Source organism: Elaeis guineensis, chromosome 4 (genome assembly GCF_000442705.2).
Source record: "Elaeis guineensis isolate ETL-2024a chromosome 4, EG11, whole genome shotgun sequence".
NCBI lineage: Eukaryota > Viridiplantae > Streptophyta > Magnoliopsida > Arecales > Arecaceae > Elaeis > Elaeis guineensis.
Genome location: NC_025996.2, coordinates 7,504,877 through 7,511,585, shown reverse-complemented (window position 1 = coordinate 7,511,585; position 6,709 = coordinate 7,504,877).

Below are 6,709 nucleotides of genomic sequence, written 5' to 3'. Positions count from 1 at the left end.
ATTTCATAAACGGGTCAGCACATTTCATAAACAGTAATTCTATTGCTCATTTCATAACATAAAATAACTCAAAATAAATCATAAATTTTTTTTAGATCTAATCTAACACATTCATGATAAATTTCTTAATTAAGTCCTTTCGCTGCTTCATCGGCATGGGATATAATTGCATCGGCACCCCTACCACCATAGGAGACCCCAACGAATGAGAAGAGAGGGCCTTTAAACCCTACTTTTCTCTTATGACCAGACGGCCATGGCAACCAACCCAATTAGATTACTTGCTACTTGGATCAAGTATATCTAAATATACCAATTTCAAAATTTAAATTTTGAATTTTAAATTTTAAATTTTAAATTTTAAATTTTAAATTTGAGATTTCAACCAAATTTCAAATTTTGAATTTTCAATCTTTGAATTTTAAATTTTAAATTTTGAATTTCAAATTTTAAATTTTGAATTTCAAATTTTAAATTTCAAATTTGAGATTTCAACCAAATTTTAAATTTCAAATTTTAAATTTTAAATTTTAAATTTCAAATTTCGAATTTCAAATTTCAAATTTGAGATTTCAACCAAATTTCAAATTTTAAATTTTGAATTTCAAATTTGAAACTTCTAACAAATTTCAAATTTTAAATTTTTTTGAATTTTGAATTTTAAATTTAAACTTATAGATTACACCTTAATCTACACATGCATATGTATATCATATTCTAGAACCATGCTCTGATACCAATTGAAGCGAAAATTTAGTGCAGGGGCAAAATGGTAATTTTAAAACTTTTTCAAAATTACTATTTTACAGCGGAATTATTAATTAATCTCATTAATTAATACTAATTAACCCTACACTAGGATCTAAATATGATATAACAGCATGCATTTAAATTTGAAATTCAAATTTGAATCAGTAAACCTTTTACAATACTGTGTTCAGAACACATCACCTTTTGTGGGTAGTCGATCACCACAATCTGATCACCGTCGGAGGGCTCTGATCGTCACGTCGCAGTCACACAAATGTCTGACCTCTGCGGATCATCCACACGAAGCTCCCGTTTGATCAGCTCCTCACGAATGCTAGTTCGTGATTTCACCCTTTTGATGGTAGATGTTGATCGAACTCCTTCGATCGATGTGTGCTGACTTCTCGGATGCTCCGAATCGTCTGCACAGTTGCTTGAGAGGTTGATGGATCTCTCTCTAAAATTTGGTAGACTCACGACACTCGTGGCACACCAATCTCACTTCCCGAACCCTAGGTAGAAACCCTAGGGTACACACCAAAAACCCTGCGCCCAATTTTCTCTCTTTTCTTTCTTTTTCTCTCGGAAGGTTTTGGACCTTCACCTTGCGCAGAAGCCTTCCTCACACCCCAAAGTTTCTCTCCTAAAAATTTTTACGCACGTCCCACCTTTCTCCTCTTTTTAAAACAACATCGAACGTGTCTTATCCGCGTGAGAGGATAAAGACAAGAGGTTACACATTTGAATTCAAATCAAATTTGAATTCAAACGAAAACCAACTTATCCCTATCCTTTTGGGCGTGAGAAGAGAAGGGGCGTGGCTCTTTGTGCATGGAAAATGTTTCACGAGAAACTTTTTCTCGTGTAAGTAATGTGGCGCACAAAATGGATAAGGATGAAAGGGCTAGTGATAAGTTATCCATTCAAATTCAAACATGCTTTGAATTTGAATGGCTAACTAATTATTTTATCCATCCATATGGTGTACAAATGAGAGCGTGGGGAAGGATTTTGCGTGAGAAAAATTTCATGAGAAGTTTCTTCTCGTGAATTCAAATGGGTGCAAGGAAGTTGGGTGTCGCAGGGAATTTAAAACAAGGTGGTTTGATTCAAATTGAGCCAACCTAGTTTAAAATAGGTTAAGCACAATTAGACCAGATTAAACCCAACATAATTAAGCTTAATTAGGCTCAATAAAATCCTAATCAAATCAGGAATTAACTAAATCTAACCCCTGATCAAATCAGGGACTAAACCACCTTAGCGATTAGGTCAACATTTAACCTAATCGGGTCAATCCAAACTGAATCCAATTCAATTGGACTTGATCCAAAAATAATTACTCCATCAAATTGAGTTAATTAGTGATTAAATCATTAATTAAATCTCTCATAAATATTGAGTCCAAATCCGATGGGCAATCAGGCATCAGAGACCATCGATATGAAACCCTGATCAAAGAGTTCAAATTTCAAATTCAAAATTTTGACCCCGGTACCCAAAATGTGTGGAACTCATGATTAGAGAATCCTAATTCTCAATCATAGAGTCTCAGATAGATAAGACTCATAATCAGCCATCAGATCAGAAAGGAACCTCTAATGTGTGTGACCCCGCAGGTTCGAACCTAAGCCGGTAGCATAGGAACCAATTTCTGTACTAATCGAAGTGACCATCTAGCAATGATACCCGATGACCGGATAGGTCGAATAATCGCAATCGCAACATTCAGAACCTACGTGAATATGGTTACCGTATAATTCATCCCTTTTGACCCCTATGTTTAGGATGACTCAGGGTTAAACTGTCAACCCTGATGATATCATCCGAATCGTGCTCAACTCAATTAGTCCTGTGACTCCTCACTAGGACTATCCTGGCCAAGGTTTTGCTAAATTGAAACACGACTGTACACAGCTCCTAAACTGGAGTGGTCAATCCCATCTTGACACACGCACCGACAAGTCAAGTACTTGACTGCACCCAGCAACCTTCCATCACTGAATTAGAAATTCAGGTAGTCCAGTGCCTAAGTGCAGTGAGTTGCTTGTAAGTCACCGTGGCGGTCTCAGGTCGGAGGGACATTTATACCCATATCCCATCGGAGCAAATCTTGACAGCAGAAATAGCTCCGGAGTTGGTCACGTTCAGTGCAGATGTATCATTACATCTCACCTGTATGCCATACCAGTATCTCCACACTCTTTGGTTATGAGGACAACCAACCCATATGGCACATAATGACCTATGCTCGATAAACGTTGTCGTCCTTGGTAACAACGTATCATTTGGTCGCGAACATGTTTAAGGACTAAGCGATAAATCCTCCTTTGTCGAGTCTAAATAGTCCTAAGGACTTCACCACAACACAGGAGTTCATTAGAAGATAAAATATTTGTGATGAAAAAATATCAAAATAACTTTTATTTATTTATAATTCATGTACTAATACAAAAAGGAGCACAACCGTCAACAGGCTGACGATTGGCTTTGGGACACTATTCCCAACAACTTTACCGCAAACCCACCATAGAATAGAGAAGTTTGATGGGATCCTATTGATATCAGAATGAAAAAGGAGGGACTATGAACACACACTATGATTCATCCAATCTAATAGGAATGAAATCTAAAGTCCAACAAGAGGCTTCCTCAAGGAACCACTAGCTCATGCGATCGTAGATTTGCTTTATGTCGAGCTTGATCGCTATGAGGCTATGGCGAGTGAAAATACGATGAAGGTCATACATGAACTTCTGAGTGATGAGAATATTATTTGAGATGTTGCGACCGCCAACAAATGCCCTTGGCTCAAGATAGATCGATTAGCTAAGAAAGAATGGGCTCCATTCAGCTCACCATCAGCTTGACACAGATCTTGTACAAGGTTGTGCATAGGCTAATCAATTTGAAGTGCCCCAAGCATCCCATCGCTTTGATAGTAGGAAGATAAAATTCTTCTTCCCAACCCCTGGCATCTGATCAATAGTGAAAAACTCTTGCATAGCTACCATGATCTTGGGTTGAATTAAGGGTGCAAATGGATTGGCTTGGATCGGGTCATGAGTGACCCCAATTTGATTCAGTTCTTTGATCGGATCTGAATATTGGACCTAAATCCAGTCTAATAAAAGATCGGATCAGGACGGATTAGATCTATGACCAAATTTTTTGACCCAATAGATCATTCAGGTTGGGTTAGATCCATGTATAACCCAATCTCGATCCATAAAATATGGGTTTCGTTCAGATTTAGATCCGGATCCATTCGGATTTCGATTATAAATAACAAAATCAATAAGTATAAGATCTATAAGCAAACTTATTCGCACTGCTATCGGACTTAACTAATTTATTTTGTTAATAAATTAGTTCTTCCCTTTATTTATTGGAAACAAATGGTTGAAAAGCTTGCTGTATTCAATAACAAATAATGCCAAATTCGAGGAGAAGAATGTGCGTGTTGCTCCTAAATTGATTTTGATGATTACAAAGCAGATTGAAGGGATACAAATAATTTTAAATTGAAAAAGTCTTTAGGCTCTTCAGGAGCAAAATCATAATTTTACTAAAATCCTGATTTGATAGTATCATTTGGTAGAACAAATGATTTGTAATCTATTGGTGAAAATTTCATTATTTTTGGACTTATATTTTTGAAGTTATGAAGGTTTGAAGTGCATGAGTCGACTCATGAGTCAACTCATGGCACAATGAGCTGATTGACACGCAAAAATTTTCCTTGGCACGCTAGATTTTTTGTTGGCACACCCTGTGAGTCGACCCCATGGGGTCGACCCTCATGAGTCGACCCCTGCAGTTTTAGGCCAAAAGTTGCAGAAACTCATTTTCTGGCTGTTGCAACAGAAGTCGACTCATGAGTCGACTCCTGAAGCATGAGTCGACTCATGAGTCGACCCCTGCGACGAAAATTATCCGCAACGGCTAGTTTTTTGCCCATTTTAATTGCCTTTTATGCTTCCTAAAAATGCTCTAACGGCTCTTTTTCTGCCTAATATATTTTCTCTTGTTTCTTAAGGTTATAAAAGGTTTCAAATGGTGAAAAAAATTGTAGATCAAACATATATACAAAAGGATCCAAAATCTACACGAGAAAGCCTGAGATCAACGAAATACCCAAAAGAAAAAGAGAGAGGATCCAAAATCTACACGAGAGATTGTGAAAGAGATTCAAGAGCATTCAAAGAGAGGATTTTTCACGCCTATTGTTTCAACCTTGATCTAGAGATCCGTCAAAGCCTTCAAGAAGTCTTCAATCAAAGATCATCCTCTTCTCAAGCATTCATTCAAGCGTTCATCCACCTTGAGAAAATTCAAAAAGGAGTTTCTTCATTTGAGTAAAGTATTTTTATTGTTATATTCGCTCATTTAAGGAGCTGTTATTGTATTAATTTGTGCTCTAAGCTATTTTACTCTTTGTGAGTATTTGTTCTTATTTTTGGAGGATTTCCAAAACAAGAGAAGGTTGATCCGAACCTGAAATCGGAGTGTTTTGGGTTAGCTTGTACCCGAGAAACAAGTGGACTAGCTTGGGATAGCTAGTGTCAGAGTTTTCGATGTTTGTATTCAGGTGGAATACAAGTATAGTGGATTGAAATTCCCAAGCAGGAGCTTGGGGAGTGGATGTAGGTGCAAGGTTGGCACCGAACCACTATAAATCCTTGTGTTTGTGGTGTGCTTTATTATTTCTCTCTATTTCTTTATTATATCCTTGCATTCTTGCTTTAGGTAATTAATCTTGAATTAAAGTCTTTGTTCTCATTCATCATAAGTAATTAATTAAGCCTAAAATTTTTAGAAACCCAATTCACCCCCCCTCTTGGGTTGCATAGCTGGGCAACAAGTGGTATCAGAGCCCGGTGCTCTAGCCCTTCTTTGATCTAACAATCAATGAGCGAAAGATCTATGGCAACCCATGTCGATACTTCTCTAGCCGAGGGGCAATCTACAAACCGACCTCCACTTTTCAATGGGTCTAATTACACCTATTGGAAAGCTTGGATGAAGATATTTATACAAGCACTCGACTATGATATGTGGAGTATCATAGTGAACGGTCCTCACACACCCACCAAGATTATAGATGGTGAGGAGTCAACCAAATTCGAGAAAGAATGGGATGAGGTTGATAAGAAATTGGCACAATTAAATGCCAAAGCTATGAATGTTCTTTATTGTGCACTAGATGCAAATGAATTTAATCGCATTTCTACTTGTGCATCTGCTAAAGAAATATGGGATAGGTTAGAAGTAACCCATGAGGGAACAAATCAAGTAAAAGAGACTAAAATAAACATGCTAGTGCATAAATATGAATTGTTCAAAATAGAGCATGATGAGTCCATAACTGCTATGTTTACTCATTTTACTGATATAATTAATGGTTTGAAGAGTCTTGGCAAATCTTATACTAACAGTGAGCTTGTAAGGAAGATTCTCAGGTCACTGCCAAGAACTTGGGAAGCCAAGGTGACTGCCATCCAAGAAGCAAAGGACTTGAACTCTCTACCTCTAGAAGAGCTTCTTGGATCCTTGATGACTCATGAACTTAGCATGAAGCAACATCAAGAAGATGAAGTCAAAAAGAAAAGAACCATTGCCCTCAAATCCACAACTTTGCCTGATTATGAAACGGATGACACTGAAGATGAAGAACAGGATGAAGAGATGGCACTCATCACCCGAAAATTTAAGAAGTTTCTAAGAAAAAGGAAACAGGGGATGAGAAAGAAGTTCACAAAAGGAGAACAAAACAAAGAAAAAGAGAAAGATCAACCCCTTATATGCTACGAGTGCAAGAAGCCGGGATATTTCAGATCCGAATGCCCACAACTGAAGAAAGATCCCAAAAAGTTCAAAAAGAAAGCAATGATGGCGACTTGGAGTGCGAGTGATGACTCAAGCTCCGATGAGGAAACCTCAACAGAACAAGCCAACC